Source organism: Eschrichtius robustus, chromosome 11 (genome assembly GCF_028021215.1).
Source record: "Eschrichtius robustus isolate mEscRob2 chromosome 11, mEscRob2.pri, whole genome shotgun sequence".
NCBI lineage: Eukaryota > Metazoa > Chordata > Mammalia > Artiodactyla > Eschrichtiidae > Eschrichtius > Eschrichtius robustus.
This window is the reverse complement of record NC_090834.1, coordinates 101,621,537-101,639,328: the sequence shown is the minus strand read 5'-3', so window position 1 is coordinate 101,639,328 and position 17,792 is coordinate 101,621,537.

Here is a 17,792-nt window from a genome sequence, read left to right as displayed (position 1 = left end):
CCTGCCTGGATTTAGTTCAGGGACAGGATACAATCAATTCTTTAATTGGCTTAGATAGTTTGAGTTGGGTTTATGTCCCTTTTAACGATCCCCTCCTTCTGTCATTGGCCTCGTTCTTTCCTGTGACTGACATCTCAGCCACAGGACTTCATTCAGACCTGCCCCTTGAGGTCTACCCCAGGCTCCAGAATTATCTCTTCCTATTTCTTTCCCCTCCTTCATCCCCATTAGTATTCTTTTGTGCATCAGATGCTAGCCCTCAGCTGGGTTAGGAGGAAGCCAAGGGAGTAAATCAATACAGAGTGAGGTGTGATTTATAGATTGTAATTTTCCTACAGGCTTTTAGCTTTTATAAGTAGGTTGTTAACCCGTTGACTATCTGTCTGTCAGAAGTACAGATATTAAGGTAAAGAGATGGAGTTCTTCAGGCCAAATGGAGGAGAACTTTAGGGGCAGGCCCTCTCTTCATTCCTGTAACAATTCCAAACAGATGACATGTGTGGGAGTTCAATGTCTGAATCCTCCTTTTGGGGTGTATTTATTGATCTGTTCTGGAGAGTAGGGATGTTAATGTAGCTTCAGAGTCTTGAACTTATGAAGATTGCTGCTTTAATTGATTCAAGATCTTGTCTTTTTCAAGGAAAATCTCTTCCCCCGGAATTCCCTCTGCTTTGTATCAACATTTTAAACCTTACCTATAATTCAAACATGATGTAAATGCCTTATACATAGAGGATTCTTAGCTAACTCCTTTTAGAATAAATTTCTCCTCAACCAGCATCTATCATTACAGTTGATCAGCACTGTTTTATTTATTTATTTTTTTTGAAAAGAAAGAGAGTTAGATGTTGTTCCATTTTTCTCCTGAAAACTCAGCTACTGGAGACAAGGGGTGAGTCTGAGTCTTACCCCTTCTTAACTTCTTAATCTTCTTAACTGAAGGTGGTCTGACACATTGGTTAAGGGCCTCAGCTTTAGAGTCAGAGGTACTTAGATCAGAATTTTCACTGTGATATTTATTCATCCTAGTGCCTTAGGAAGATGAACTAAACTGGCATTTTCAGTCATAACGTGGATATTATACCATATTGCAGAGCTGATGTAAGGATTAAATGATGTATTGATTTTAAAGCTCTTAATTCAAGTTTAACATATCATAAAGTTCAACAAATGGTATTATTTTTTATTTTAATCTTTTCATTCATTTCTCAGCAGTAGGGAGTGACTTGCATGCAGTTTAGTGCTCAGAAAATGTGTGAATTTTATTAGGTTGAATACAAAATTTCCAGGCCAGAACACTGAATTTCTAGGTAAATGTGCCAGGAAGGAGAGGTTACATCAAGTTCAATTTCCATGAATGGGCCTTTATTTCCCAGTGGCCCTGTAAGTTGAGATAAGGCATAGTCTTCTTAGTGGGTTTAATACTTACAGCAGGACTGACAATGGCCATTTTGGTTTATCTAAAGCCCCTTTGCTCTCTGGAATTGCTAATTGCAACTTGAAATTTAGGAAGTTCTTCACCTGCTTCTCTACTCATGGGGCAGCTGCTCCTTTTCTGTCCTGTTTGTTTGGATTCACTAAATTAGAGATGAGTGGGAAGTCCCAGCAGGGGCACTGGGAAAGCTTATTTCATGGCATTATGAATATTTCACAAGAAGTCAGGAAGAATGGGAGTCTTGGGCAGACTCCTGCAAACAGGGATGGGGTGTTTTCCACCCTGGCTTGGGTAAGTCTCCATCTTGAAAGGATGGGGGTCCTGAAATGAGACCTGAGTTCTGGCTTTGATGTGTACTAGCTGCCAATTTTGTAATTTGGGAGAAATTACTAAGCCTCCTGGTAACTCAGTTTCCTCATTCATTCACTTATTCATTTAAGCTCTTATTGTGCAATGTACACTGTTCTAGGCTCCAGAGAGATGACAATAAAGGAAACAGATAAGAATCCCTGTCTACATCAAGCTCATGGCTTAATACAACTGAAATATATAGGAAGTTATAGTAATTTTCCTCCTGTTAAGGAGAAAAATATAAAGCTAACATGGGGGATAGGAAATGTGCATGTGGGAGGGTGGATTTTAGGTAGGGTGTTGAGGGCAAGCCTCAATGAGAAGTCAACATTTGAGATGTTTGAGTAAAGATCTGGAGGAAGTGAAGGAGTGGGGATGGCCAAAATATGGGAGAAGATAATTCCAGGCAGAGGGAATATACCCAGAGCAAGGATACGGAGGCAGAAGCAAGTTTGTCATATTAGAGAAACAGCAAGCAGGCCAGCATGGCTGAAGCAGAGTGAGGGAGTAGTGGGTGCTGGTGTCAGAGAGGTGATGGGTCAGCCTTGCAGAGCTCTGGAGCACGTGGTAGAAAGCTTGGATTAGGACCCGTTGAAGGGTTTTAAGCAGAGGGACTGACTTATGCTTTAACATGGTCCTCTGGATTCTGTGTGGTGAATAGCTTGTAGGACATATACAGAAGTAGGGAGACCAGGTAGAAGAGTATTGCAATGATACAGGGGGAGAGTTGATGGCAGCTTGGCTCAGATCAGTGTCATAGCAGTGGAAATAGTAAGAAGCAATAGAATACTGGATATAGCTTGAAGATACAGACAAAAGACGAGGCTGTATCTGAGAGGATTTGTTGACAGATTGGATGTGGGAAAATGTAGGAATTAAGGATGACTCCAGTGTGTTTGACCTGAGCAACTGAAAGGATGAATTTACCATTAAATGGTACGGAAAATACTGTGGGATGAGCAGGTTTTATGGGGGAAAATCTGGGGGTTTGTAATAGATACATTGAATTTAAGATATTTAGTAGGCACTCAAGTAGATATACAGTGGGCTACTGGGTATAAGAATCTAGACTAAAGGGGAGGGGCTCTGGTTAGATATATGAAAGTTACAGGCATCTAAATGATACTAAAGCCCTGAGCGTATATGGATAAAAATAGAGGTTCAAGGACAGAGCCCTAGGACTTGCCTTCTTTTAGAGGTCTGGGACATATGGAGGAGCTAGCAAATCAGGCTGAGACATGGCAGCTAGAGAGGTCAGAAGAAAACCAGGCAAGTGTAAAGTCCTAGAGGCCAAGTGGGAAAGTGCTTGAGAGATAAGATTATCATCAACTGTGTTAAGTTACTAATGAAAGATGAAGTAAGATCAGGACTGAGGATTGACCAGTGGAATTAGCTATGTGGAAGTTATTGGTGACCTTGAGATAGACAGTTTTGACAAAAGCCTCATTGGAGAGGGAATGGAAGGAGAAAATTTAGACACAGTGGGTTTAGACAACCCTTTCAATGAGTTTTGCTCTAAAGAGAAGAAAAGGAATGGAAAGGAAAGGGGTTTTTTTGGGTGGGGGGGGTTGTTATACTAATATTGGGAGAAAGAATAACATATCTGTATGCTAATGGGAATGATCCAATAGAAAGGGGGAAGCTGAAAATGCAAGAAAGAGAAGGGAAAATTGGAAGAGCAATGTCCTTGACTAGGTAAAAGGAGATGTGATTTGGTATACAAACAGAGGGGTTGATCTTATGTAGTATCATGAGCGTGACAGGGATGGCAGAAGTATTAGGGGCCCAGAATCAGGCAGGTGGGTAGATGTGGTGAAGGAAAGTTGTGGAAGTTCTTTTTCATTTTCTATGTGAAATGATCAAATTCATTAGCTATGAGTAAGGATGAAGCAGCAGTGTTAGAAGTTTAAGGAGAGAAGAGAGGGGATGAAATAGTTGTCCAAGAGAGTAGATAGGCTAAGGAAATATAGTATGGTTGCCAGACAGCAATTGGAGCTTTGAGAATAAGGAGAGGGTAAAGTGGTATCAGCCAGCATGGGAGCATGTCCTTCTACTGGCTGAATGGATACCACTGCAGAGAAGCCAGTGAGTTGGACTGAATTAGAACTTTGATTTAGCCAAATAAATATGACAAAGCAAGAGAGAGACAATGGAATTGAAGGTGTATGCAAGAGGATGATGATGATGATTGATCATAGAAGATAAGGAGAAAACAAGATATGAGGGGCAGTGAAAAAGTAGCAGAATACATAGATTAAAGTTTCGGGGGCAGTCAAAGAACTGTTGAGGTTGGGGCCCAGAAGGTAGTTAGAGAGTGAAGTGTTTGAATTAGTGGTTAGGCAAGGGTTGCAAATATTGATAAACAGGCCTACACTGTTATTGGCAGCCACTATGGAAAACGGTATGGAGGTTCCTCAAAACACTAAAAATATAGTTGCCATATGATCCAGCAATCCCACTCCTGAGCATATATCTGGAAAAAACTAGTCAAAAAGATACATGCACCCCTATGTTCACAGCAGCACAATTCACAATAGCCAAGACATGGAAACAATCTAAATAGCCATTGACAGACAAATGGATAAAGAAGATGTGGTACATATATACAATGGAATACTACTCACCCATAAAAAAGAATGAAATAATGCTTTTTGCAGCAACATGGATGGATCTAGAGATTATCATACTAAGTGAAGTAAGTCAGAAAGAGAAAGACAAATATCATATGATCTCACTTATATGTGGAATCTAAAATATGACACAAATGAACTTATCTATGAAACAGAAACAGACTCACAGACATAGAGAACAGACTTGTGGTTGCCAAGGGGGAGGGGAGGGTGGCGAAATGATGGATTGGAAGTTTGGGGTTAGAAGATGCAAACTGTTACATATAGAATGGATAAACAACAAGGTCCTACTGTACAGCAGAGGGAACTATATTCAATATCCTGTGATAGACGATAATGGAAAAGAATGTGAAAAAGAATGTATATATGTGTATAACTGAATCGCTTTGCTGTACAGCAGAAATTAACACAATACTGTAAATCAACTATACTTTAATAAAATAAATTTTAAAAAAATAGGCCTGGAGCAGGACCAGAAAAGGACAAGATTGATGGTGGAGAGGAGGCCAAAATACTGAGTGGCCAGAATATGGGAAGGATTTTCTATGGGGATATTGACCTATGAGACCTATGACAGGAATTGTGTGGGGGAGAATGACAGTGACCAGAAGCTAACATCTTAAGAGCTGAAGAGTAGTGACTTGGCTTTGGAGGAGTGGGGAAAGTGACTGCAACCTCAAGGGGTAGTGTAGGCACAGTTTCATGATGTGAGAGTCAGAGCTTTAATTTTGTTGATGAAGAAGGAGAGAGAATGATCTTGAAGCATCAGTGAAGCAATAAGGAGGGTATGTACCGCAACTCCAGCTCCAGTGCTACAGGAGTGGAAGAGAAGAGAGCCATCATTAGAAATAACTGCAGTGTCCTCAAGGAAGAACCAGGTTTCAGTGAGAGCACGAAGGTGAAGGGGAATATTATCGAAGAGGTTGAGGATACAGGGGCGTTTGCTGATAAGAGATCTTGAGTTCCAGAGTCATAGTGAAATGATTGCAGAAGGAGAAAGGTGGAGGATGAGTTCAGAAAATGTGATAGAACCAGACAGGCATGAGAATTAGCGGATGGGGGTGAGCTGGGAGTCATGGGCTTCACAGGGTATCTGACATGAACAAGGATAAACCATAGTAAAATGATCTTAACAGTCCTAAGGCAGGGGTTGAGAGAAAAGCTGAGTGTTGAAAGGAGGGAAAAAGTGATAAAACTGGGTCTTTCAGACTTGACATCCAGTATTTTCCTGGGACCTAGCAGGTTGGGATGGGAATGAATTTTGAGCAATAGCTACTCTGCTGGACTCAGAATTGTGAATAAGACTTTATTTCTGAGTTAAGTTTTTTTGTATGTGTGAGTGTGTGTGTGTTGGGTTCCTTCCTTCCTTTGCGATGACCTAGAGGGGTGGGATAGGGAGGATGGGAGGGAGGCTCAAGAGGGAGGGGATATGGGGACGTATGTATGCATATGGTTGATTCACTTTGGTGTACAACAGAAGCTAACACAGTATTGTGAAGCAATTATACTCCAATAAAGATCTATTTTTAAAAAAAAGATTTTTTCTATAGATTCTCAGCAGCCGTTCTGAAAAGAGACGGTGGTCAGGAGTTCTGCCTGTTTCCCAGATGCACTTGATCCCAGTCTAGATTCAAGATGAAATCACAGCTACCACTGAGTTAAATCATGTTTCTTTTGCCAATCTCTCTGCTACTTACTTACAGAGAGACAATGGAGGATTTTCTTCTATAGAGATGTGCAGTCCCTGGGAGGAGAGGAGGCAGATGCTGCTAAGCTCTGAGCGTCAGGTTCTTCTAGTCTTGCAAATCACAGTGCTGTGGGGAGGAACCTTCATATCTAATCCCCAAGGAAGACAGTAGAGCCTGAGAACCTTCATAAAATGGGCTTTGGTGCAAGATTTAGATTTAAAACCCTGCCCACTACATCCTGACTGCATAAACTTAGGCAAATAATTTAAACTTTTAAGCCTTTAATTTTTAAAATCTTGATTAAAGGTGTGCAATTTTAAGCTGTTGAATAACAATAGACCTGTGATTTATGACACAATTTACAAAATTCTCAGCAGCATTGAATAATGTTGACTCCTTCAGACTCTCTCTTCACTTGGCTTCTGGTGCTGAATATTTTCTTGGTTTTCTTCCTAGCTTAGAATATTCCTTTTTTACTTTCGTTTGCTGATGTATCCTCCACTACCCAATCATTATTTTGGAATTCCTTAGGGTGTAGTCTAAAGCCACTTAAAAAAAAAATTATTCTGTATCCTCACCCTACATGATCTCATTCATGCCTTCTACATGCCAGTGACTATTAAGTACATATCCATAACCTAGACCTCTCTCTGAACTCTAGAAACATATATCTGCAGAGTATCTCTACTTGGATATCCCAAAGACGTTTTAGTCTCAACTTGGCCACAAAGAAATTCATGTATTATCTTTCCCCCAAATTGGGACTTCTTCCAGTGCTCCCGATGTCAGCAACTGGCTCTTCCAAAAACCTGCAAGACATTCTTGATTCTTCCTTTTCCCTTATGCTCCATACCCAATCCATCCTTTAGTCCTGTCAATTCAATTTACTAAATAAATCTCAGAAACTCCTTCACTTTGTGCTATTTCCTCTATTGCTATCCCAAGCCATCATCATCTCTAACTTGGACCACTGCTATCATTGCAAAACAATTTCCCAGTATCCATTCTATCTTTTCCTTCTCATCTATTCTCCACATAAATAGCAAGAGCCATCTTGTCAAAACCTCATGTGAACATGTTATCCCACTCTGTCTCATGTTCCTGACAAGTCAACCTTAATAGAATGAAAATCCTTGGTGGCTTTTCACTGATTCCCACCAGGACACATAGGGCACAACACCTGCCTACTCAGCCCTCTTCATGCCAGCTTCATCTTACACGACTCTTTCTACCTCCATGCTTTAGCCACGCTCATCTTTTATTTCCTGGACTGCACCATGCCCTCTCCCGTTACAGGCACTTGCCACATGCTGATTCTTCTCTTTAGAGTGCTTTTCCACATCCATTTGTTAGCTCCTATTCCCTTTCCACATCTCAACTCAAATTTTGCTTTGTTTCCTGACCCTTTCTAGATTAGGTATCCCTAGACCAATAAATCTCAGATTCCTTCACTTTGTGCTATTTCCAGTTTTACAATCTTTTGTCTCTGTGTGATTTTATAGCCCTTAGAATAATTCACAACTAATATTTTTGGTGATTATTTCATTATTGCTTATTGCCCCACTAGGCTGTGTACTTTATGGGCACAAATACCATGTCTTTTTTTGTTGTTGTTGAACATTGTATCTCTGGGCTTGGATCAGTGATTGCCTCAAAATAAACCCTCAGTAATACCTATTGAATACATGAATAATAGCTTCTATTTATTGAACACTTACTATGTGATAGGCATTCCATTAAGCACTTTATAAACCTTTACCCCTCTTGGCAACCGTACAATGTGAATATTATTATTACATCCCATTTAAGGAAATAAAGTTAGAATGGTTAATAGACTGGTCCAAGTCCCCTCTAGCTGACTAGGATACAGATCCATTTGTCTGCAGCTCTGTGACCTAATACCCAGGTGATATTGCCTGTCCTGTCCCGCTAGAGTTAAAAAGGCTTTGTCCTTTGGTAAGGAGCTGGCCATGACCTCTCTACCTTAGACTGGAACCCTCCCACCCCTCGCCTGTGATGGCCCTTCCCTTCTTCCTCCTCCAGCACTACTAATGATTTCAGTACCCAATTCTACAGGATTGTTGTGAAGATCCTGTGAACTCATAGATGTAAAAGCTCTAGTCCTATACACTGTACACTGCACCATGGTTGTCAGATGCAAAGTTCCTTTTCAAAATTTGAACTCTTTTTTTCAAGTAATTAAACCACTTTGATTATTATTTGTTCTTTCGTACTTCAGGCTGCTTGTTACTGTTAACCCCTCTACATCCCATCCTCCATCACTCTCTTCTCCCTTTGCCACAAGTTAACATCATCCCATTCTTCAAACGTTAGGTCACAGGGTAAAACTCCTCCATGAAGATCCCACGCCAGAGAAAGAAAAGCAGTATTTGGGTCAAATAGTCTTGGGTAGAGGGAAAATAATTTGAGGCTAAAGAGTCGTTTGCTGACCTGGACATTCCTAGAGTAGCTCTGTAGACATTCCATCTGAAGATGATGGGATGTTTTCTTGCTTTGTAAGAGACAGCCTTTCTCAAGCCCAGGGGTGCTCTAATGCTGGAGACTGAGGCTGGCAACCAACTTTCCCGCTCTGAGGCTCAGTGCTCTTGGATTTGCCCATATGGAGTGCTCTGACCATCTACACCTTCTGTGCTTTTGCTTGCTCATTTTGTATATAGTTTAGAGCAGTTCAGTTTTTTGTTTTTTTTTTTTTCCTGGAGGCTTGAGGAAAGGGAATAACTACTGTAGGGCCACCTCTTAGGGTCGTGTAGTTGCATCCTGCACAGGTGTGCCCTGCAGAGGGCATGAGTGGTGCTAAAATCCAGCTTGTGCTTTGCTTGCTGAGCTGTGTGCCTGTCACTGTCTGTGTCTGTTCAGGGGAAGAGGCACTTATTTCTAAGTGCATAAGAGGGCCAGGTAAGGTAGTTCAGGCTCCTCTCCACATTTAGACATGTGTGTATGTGTGCACATACATGTGTTTACTGTCTGTAACATTACTTTTGAGAATTCAGATCAAATAACCAGAGGCTTTATACTACCAGCAGTGATATGATTCTTCCAGAATTTCAGATGCAAATTCTCACATATTCTGTGGTTTGTCTCTTTGTTCTCCCTGGTGTACCCCTTTCCTCCCTCCCTCTCTGGCTTTAAGTTGATGGTACATTATCACCATTGAGTGTTCATGACCTTGCTTTCTCTTTCTTTTAAAATTTTATTTATGATTTTAATTCCAATTCTCTACTCTTATTAAGTATGTTTCATAAACATTTTTTATGTGTATATTTTTGCAAAATGCAGGTTGTCATTTTGTGTCCAAGTCTTTATACTATAGAAATTGTTTAGTGTTATAAATCTCATTCTTATTTTTTTCACTCTGCACAATGTTTTTAAGATATAGCTGTTTTTAAATTTTCTATTGTTTTACCCACCTCTCTAATTCTCTTCAGTCTTCTTCTTTACATGGCTTATGAAGGTAAGGTGCAGTTGAAATATTCCCTTCTCTGGGAAGTTTTCCCTCATTCTTCCAATGTTATTAGGCTCCCTCTTCTGGGCTCCCAAAGCATTTTCATTCTTCTCTTATTGTAATAATGATCTCATTTTGCAATTAAAGCATCTGTGTTGAGCTCTCCATGGAAGAGACTGACATATATATATTTATGCAATTCTAGCACTTAAGATAGCTCTTGGAACATATATTCTCAACAAATGTGTGAATGTATGAATAATAATGATAGTAGCTAACATATATTAAGCATGAACTATGTGTCAGACACTGTTCTAAGTGTTTCATATCTATTGAATCATGTAGTTCTCAAATACCATTAAACTGAGGGTTAGGGCTTCAGCATATGAATTTGGAGGGAGGAGGGACACAGACACGAGGTCCATAACATCCAGCTTAACCCAGTAGGACACCACTCTTTCCAGGGCATAGCGATTGGCTTAGGGATGGTTGTACAACCCAAGCCTATTCAATCAGGACCATTAAAAAGAGGGAATCTTGGACTATCTGCTTGAGTAACCAGATGAAGAATAATCTTTTCCTGTTTGATGTGTAGCAGAGAGAATATAAGCCTGAAGCCTAAAGTGGCTATAACATGGAGATTATACACTGAACTCCTGAATCAATGCCTGAAGCCAACTCTATCCCTGGACTTTTCATTTTAATAAGCTACTATAATGTGAGCTCTGTGAGGACAAGGACTTCACTTCTGTGGTAACTTCAGTGCTTAGAACAATGTTCACCACTCAGTAGGGTTCGGTAAGTATTTCCTGAATAAATACCAGGTATAACAATTCTTTTCCCCTCCTTAAGCCAATTTATGTGATGTTTCCTGTTGCTTGCAATCAGAGGAGTCCTAACTGATAAATACCCATGGCAGACATTATTAATCAGTGATGACAATTTTTGTAGCCAAACTTAGGTGCAAATTTTGAATCCTTTTCATTATGATGCTCCAGGCAGACATTCTCAATCATTACAATTAGCAGGCAAGATGGCACTCCAAAATCTATATTAGCTTTCCATCTCCCTTCTGATTTATTGGAAAAGCAACTAACTTGGGACCTTAACTACATCTTTAAAAATCCCTTCATTTCTTCCTTTCAACATAACTTAATCATGAGAGTGAGACGCCATCACGTACATGTATCCCTCCCACACTCTTGGGGAGAGGGTGCCATAGGGCATGTAACACCACGGGGTGGGAATCTTGGGAGCCCTTCCTAGAATCCTGCCTCCTACAGAATCCGTGGTCTAGCCCAAATTCTTTGTTGTACAGATGGAAAAACTGAGGCTGGCACAGCTGGAATTAAGACTCTAGGTCTTCAGCTTCCAGCTCTGGTGCTCTTTGAGGTCATTGATTGTAGAGCTATTGTTGAGCCTTTTTTCAGGTCTGTGTGGACTCTGAACTTGTGGAAAAAACCTCTGTGCTTTGGTTATCTTTGCATCGTTCTCTGCTCTCCAACTTGCACTGCACCCAGCAGACAGATATACAATAAATGTTTTTTGGAGTTGATTTGACTAAGGATCCATGGGTTAATTTTTAGTAATTTGAAGGCTGAAGTGAACTGATCTAATGTCTGATACCAAACCAGTGTGGGATTCAGACACAGAAGTGAGCCTTATAGGACTTCGATGAAATATTAATAGAGTCCCTGTCAATGACAGTAGTATCTCTTCTTCCAGCAGTAGCTGTGACCTTTATGAGTTAAGAGGCACCCTGGGGACCTTTCCTATAGGGCTGGGCCCCCTGCTTTTCAGCTACCGAAGCCACTCACCAATGATGGTCATGCTGGGGCTTGTGGAAGAGCATGATGAATAGCTGAAAAGGATGCTCGAAATGTCAGCTAATGCCCCAAAAGTGATTCACTTGGGAATCTGCTGGGTTCATAAGAAGCTTTCACTTCCCAGCTGTTTCAAGACATTTGAATAGACTTTGGTCTTCTTCTCATAGTGCAGGCTTATTAATATGAAATATGTATCTATCTGAACTGATGGGCCAGAAAACAGACTTATGTGGGAAATATAGCTATAAAATATTTTATCTATAAAATAGTCCAACTTTCCTGGACTACATTTTTAACAAGAAAGAATTTTTCTGAGTTTCGGATACCTATACAATTTGTTGGAAAAGAGTCAATTTCATGGGGACCATCAAATTCTGAGCTTAATTCCTTAGACCAGCATATTACCTGAAAAAGTGTAGACTTCTGAAGAATAACAAGGCCAAAGAGTGATTTGTAGAGTGAGGGACAGATACAGGGCAAGAAGGAAAAGTTTTTTCCAAAAAATGTAGGATTCTGGAAGGCACATTTGATTAGTTAATGTATGAGTTTTCTACTGCCGTATGGCAAGTTAACCCCAAACTTAGTGGCTTAAAATAATGAACATTTATTATATCACAGTTTCCATGGGTCAAGAATCCAGATGTGGCTTAGCTGAGAAGCTAAGCTGAGCTTCTGGCTCAGGGTCTCTTACAGGCTGCTATCTAGGTGTTAGCCAGGTCTGTGGTCTTATCTCAAGGCTCTGCTGGGGGAATGTCTTCTTCCAAACTCACATGGCTTTGGCCAGAGACATCAGTTCTTTGCCACATAGATGTTTCTGTAGGAAACTCACAACATGGCGGCTGGCTGCCCTCCGAGGGAGAGTGGGAGAAAGAGAGAGAGAAAGGGGAGAGAGAGACACACACAGAGAGACAGACAGAGATTGAGAGTGGAAGCCAGAGTCTTTTCCTAATCCTAATCTTGCTAATCTCAGCGTCTCATTACTTTCTCAATATTCTGTTCACTATAAAGGAGTCACTATGTCCTACTTATGCTCAAGGGGTCAAGGGGAGGAGATTACACAGGCCATGCATACCAGGAGGAAGAAATCACTGGAGACTGTCTCAGAGGTTGCCTATCACAGGCACAGAAAGTGATGGAAAAGTCCCTTTTGATGTTGGACCTTATCATAGCCTTCTGTCACTTAGGCAGGCATTAACCAGGCCCAATTCTCAACAAGGTCCAGAATGAGGCTTTCCATAATGCCGGAGCCAAGTCTTTTTGTGACTGTGCAGTTTGAGCAGAGATCTCCTTCAGCAGGGCACTTTCTCATCACTGATGTAGTAGAGATGGAGGTAAGGTGCTGTGCAAGTTCAGGGGTATTCGTATCATTTCCAGCAGAGAGATCAGGCAAGACTTCCTATGGGAGACTACATTTATAATGAAATTTGAAAGGAAGAGAGGATAGTGTGGAGAGCAGAGCTGGGATGGGAGGAAAGGACATTCCAAGAGGAGGATCATGTGGACAGAGCCCCAGAGGTGGGGAAGAGCAGGCTGTGTCTTGAGGAAGCCATGCTGTAGGTCAATGCTGAAGGTCAGTGAGATATTATTAAAGGGACTTGGAATGCAGCTTCCCTCCACATCTCCTCCATTGTTCCTTCATGCTCTCTCCAAGTCACACCAGATACTTACTCTCTGTGGAAGCACAACCTCATAATTCACACAGTTTAATGTCTCCATGTTTGTTTCAGGGAAATGACTTTAGCTCACTCAAATCTCCTATGTCAAAGAGGAATTACCAATGTTTGTACAACAAGTTCTTTAATATATTCACTGCCCAATATATTATATGACTATTAAAGTCTGAAAGCTTGGCTTCTCCAAGTCTGGTTTTCCTTAATGATTCTAGGGCTAATTGTATGTGAAGGCAGCCAAGTTCATGGATAATTTCAGAAAGGACCCACAGCCCACTTGGTTAAAAACAAAATACCTAAATTTCCATCACTCTAATAAATCTGTTGTGTTAAAGCGTAAGTTCTAGGAGGCTTTTGTCAAAATGCAAATGACAATCCCATATCAAAGATTCTTTCATTACTCAGCTGGGAGTTACTCACAGTAAAGTAGTTACCTGCTGGTTGATGTCAGGGGAGAGGGCAGAATACAGAGAAGGCAGGACCAGCTGAGGCATCACCCTGTAAGGGATGCATAGGCATCAGGACACCTGAGGGCAGAGGGAGGAGGGCACCAACAGTGGAGGCCACAGCGAGAATCCTATGAGGTCAGAGCTGGAGGAGCCTAAGAGTTTACGATGACCATTTTTATTTTGTAGGTGAGGAATCTCTACGGAGGAGAACCGAGTTGGTGTATATGGCATGACAGGCCAGTGGGGGAGCAGGAGCTGGAACGCAGGGTTCCTGAAGATGAAACTGAGTGACCAGCTCCCATTGTGCTCAAGTCTAAGTGACCTTCCCAGATCCTTCTCCTCAGAATCAACCTCTCTCTGCCCCATGCCCTTTGCCCTCTTGCCTTTTGCCTACACCTTTAACTTGGCCAATCTCAATCTACCTTGTATTAAAATGATGTGCACAGGAATTTATCTTTCCCCAAATAAATGGACATCTATCACTTGTGGTCCAGTATTCAGTCTCTCTTCTTTTGGTAAGAGTGCCCTGAGTTTCCCCTGGGAAACCATTCTGCTCATTTTATTTTGCGCTTGGGAATGATTGGCTCTATCTGCAGTCAGAAGCATGATCACTCCTCCCCTAAGCCATTGTTTCAGAGAGGGGCACACAATCCAAGCAGAGCCGGTGAGCTCTGAGGAGATATTTTCTGGGATTCATGGAAAGAAAGGCTTTCTGTCCATCACCATATTTGGTCACGTGAGGCTTGGAGCTGCTACAGCCATTTACCATCAGGAAGGAGACCAGCTTGAGGCTGAGGACGACTCATGACAGAGGCAGAGCTGAGAGATGCAAAGAAACGATGTCTTGATTTTATTATTTGAGCCTTTGGATCAAACTCAAACAGAACCCATTTCAATCCTTGGAGTATTTATCTATTTGAGCCAACAACCTAAAGTGATCCCACTCAGGTCTTCCTCTCAAAAACTAGCAAACAATGAATGAATGCTCACCTAGCATCTGCAAAGCTAAATGTACTAAAGAGCTCCTTCCAAAAATAATAGACTCTTGCAAAGGCAAATTTTATTCCTCAAACCAGATGGTAGAAACTTCCTTATTACTCTAAAATGGTGCCTCTTTGAGCTTAAGAAAATCTTAACACAGGGCTTTTAGGAGGGATTATATAAGAATTTTCATAGTGTATTTGACTACATTTTCTCAAAGAATTCTAACAATCATTTTGATAGGTTATTGTAAATGAGAACATGACCACCCTGTGAGATTTAGATATGGGACTGTTGACAAGTGCTCCAGACACCAATGGCCTGGGGCCTATTCCCCGTGTAGACAGTGGTTTAGGTACATTAGTCAGACTGACTCTGGCTCTCATTATTGTTATGAATAAGTTGTTATAAAAATATAGACTCCAGACCTCCTATGTCTGACTCAGTTAAAATTTCACATGTTAAAAAGGGAAGATAAGAATGTTCTCTTAATGAGCAAATCATCACACACTTACTTAACTGTTGCATACAGAAGGCTAGGTATCCTCTTTAAAGATGGTTGACTTTAGCCTCTTGAATCATCTCTCTAAGCACCCAAAATCTACCTAATGAACACTTTCAGGAAGTAAACTCTGACTTCCTTTTACCTTCCTTGTGAAAGGCCCTTTATCTCACATTTTTGAGTGTGGTTGAACCATATCCTCTTTGATGCAATGACTTTGGCCTCTTCAGCTAAGTTCTGGATTGGCTGTGACACTAATGCTAGATTGTAGGCTCCATGAAGGGAGAAGTCATGTCTGTCTTGCTCATTTTTATGTCCCCACTCAACTCAGAATCAGACACAGAGTGTCCATTTCAAAAACATTTGTTGAAGAAATGAATTTCTGAAAATTGATTAGGGAATGTCAAGTAAGATTGAAAGTTGAGTTGGGATGATTAAGTAAGATTTCTGTAATAGAATCATAGACATGAGTTGAAAAGGAATGTTAAAAATCAGAGGTGTAACGAGCTGTAGTGGAAAGAAAATAGAATAATACAAAAACCCCTAAACGCCCATCTTTGCTTGAGATTTCCTGGCTGAGGGATTTGGAAAGCCCTTTGACTACCTTAAGTATCATTTTCTTCAACAACACAGGGTGAATTCATAGAGTTGCTGTGAGGGTCAGACAAGATGGTGTATGTAAAATCTTTTGCACAGTTTTGGACACTCTACATATCTCTGGTGCAGAAATTAGGGAAAGGAAATGGTAATTCTAATGTGAGTTGAAGGAGAGCATTTGACGTGGAAACTAGCCAAGTAGAGGGCCCTTCCTTGATCAGCCGACTCTAATTTATTGGGAGATCTTAAGGTCTTATCTGGTACATTCACCAGTTGATGTCACAGTGTCTTCTATATTGATAATAAGAGTTTTAAGGGGCATTGGTGGTAGGGGGTGCTTATAAAGATCTTCTGGAACTATCTGGGTGTGTGCGGGGGAAAGGGGCCCTGGAAAAAGAGGAAGCTTACAAATCCCATTTCTGAAGTCTTAGTTTAATCTTAAAAAAGTAATTCTCAAGCTCTGGAGACTAAATAGGGATGCTGTAAAAGATTTCAGTGACTCATAAAGGACAGAGGACATGACGGATGTTTCTGGAGTTTTATATAATTTTGAATTTCTGTGACACAGGGATAGATATGGGCTGCAGCATAGTTTAGTAGATAAGATCTAAACTTTGGAGTCTAACATACTCCTGTATTATATTCAAATACAGCTTACATCTCTGTCAGTGCAATCCTAGGTGTCTCTGAAGATCAGTTTTTTCATCTGTAAAATGGGCATGTATATTAACTTTTGGTTATTAAACACATACCATGTGCCAGGACTTGTGCAAGGCTCTTTACATACATATCAGATTTAATTGAAAGTATCAACCTTATGCAGTGGTAGTGAGATCAAGTAAAACCATGCACATAAAGTACGTATTCCAGGCACATAGTAACTATTCAGTAAATGGTTGTTATAATTATTATCATTATTGGTTATTATTACAGAATTTTAGATTTCAGGTTTGGGGTTATTGTAGGTTGTGGTTAAGCTTGAAACTGAACTTTTTATAATAACAATCTCTTACCTTCTTATAATCTTCCTTATGCTTGTCAGACCCCTGAGAATGTATTGGGGCTCAGTTCTCTGAGTCTTCAGCCGGATTTGTTAATCAGAGCCCACTTCTTTCTGAAGGATGTGAGAGGCATCCTGGCCAGGAGAAGATGCAATTCCAATAATTCTGGAATGTCATGACAGGTCCAATTGCCACACAGAGACTCATCTACCAAGAAAGGAAGAGGGAATAAAGGATTGATCTGGATTTGCTTTAGACTAGATGTTTATAAGATTCTTAGTGTCCTGAAGAGTTGAGCAGCCTTGCCTCTAGATGATGCTATGGGTTGAATTGTGTTCCCCCTCAAACTTCATGTGTTGAAGTCCTAACCCCCAGTACATCAGAATGTGACCTTATTTGGAGATAAGGTCTTCAAAGAGACTTTAATCAAATTAAAATGAGGTCATTAAGGTGGGTCCTAATTCAATGATTGGTGTTCTTATAAAAAGGGGAGATTTGGAGACAGACACATACACAGAGAAAACACCATGTGAACATGAGGACAGCCATCTGTGAGGCAAGGAGAGAAGCCTGGGACAGATCTTTCTCTCACAACTTAGAAGGAACCAATCCTGCCAACATCTTGATTTCAGACTCTAGCCTCCAGAACTGTGAGACAATAAATTTCTGTTGTTTAAGCTACTCAATTTGTGATAGTTGTTACAGCAACCCTATCAAACGAATATAGTTAGGAACATGTTGGCTCTTTGAAGGCCATTGGTAGTATCCTGATGGGGTGAAATGGTCAGGGAAAGGTGATGCATAGGTATGACCAGCCATTCTTGAAACAGAAGTGGATCACACCTGGAATTCACTTCCACTCTTTGGGTAAACATAAGCTGGGATTCCAGAAAGTGTTTACAAGGTTCATTTCCCTTAGGCGAGGGAGAAAGCTGACTCATATTATGGTAGTAAATAATGACAGTAACGCGTGTTTTCAAGGACTAGGAATTCACCAAAATAAGTAGATTCTGTGAAAGGGCCAGCCTGAATCATCGGATACTTTTTAAAGAAATAAAGACATTTAGCATCCACAATAACTGGAGCAGGGTAAGTAGCATGCTTCCTAGTAGAATTCATTAAATCACTTGTGTTTATTTATTTATTTTTTACATCTTTATTGGAGTATAATTGCTTTACAATGGTGTGTTAGTTTCTGC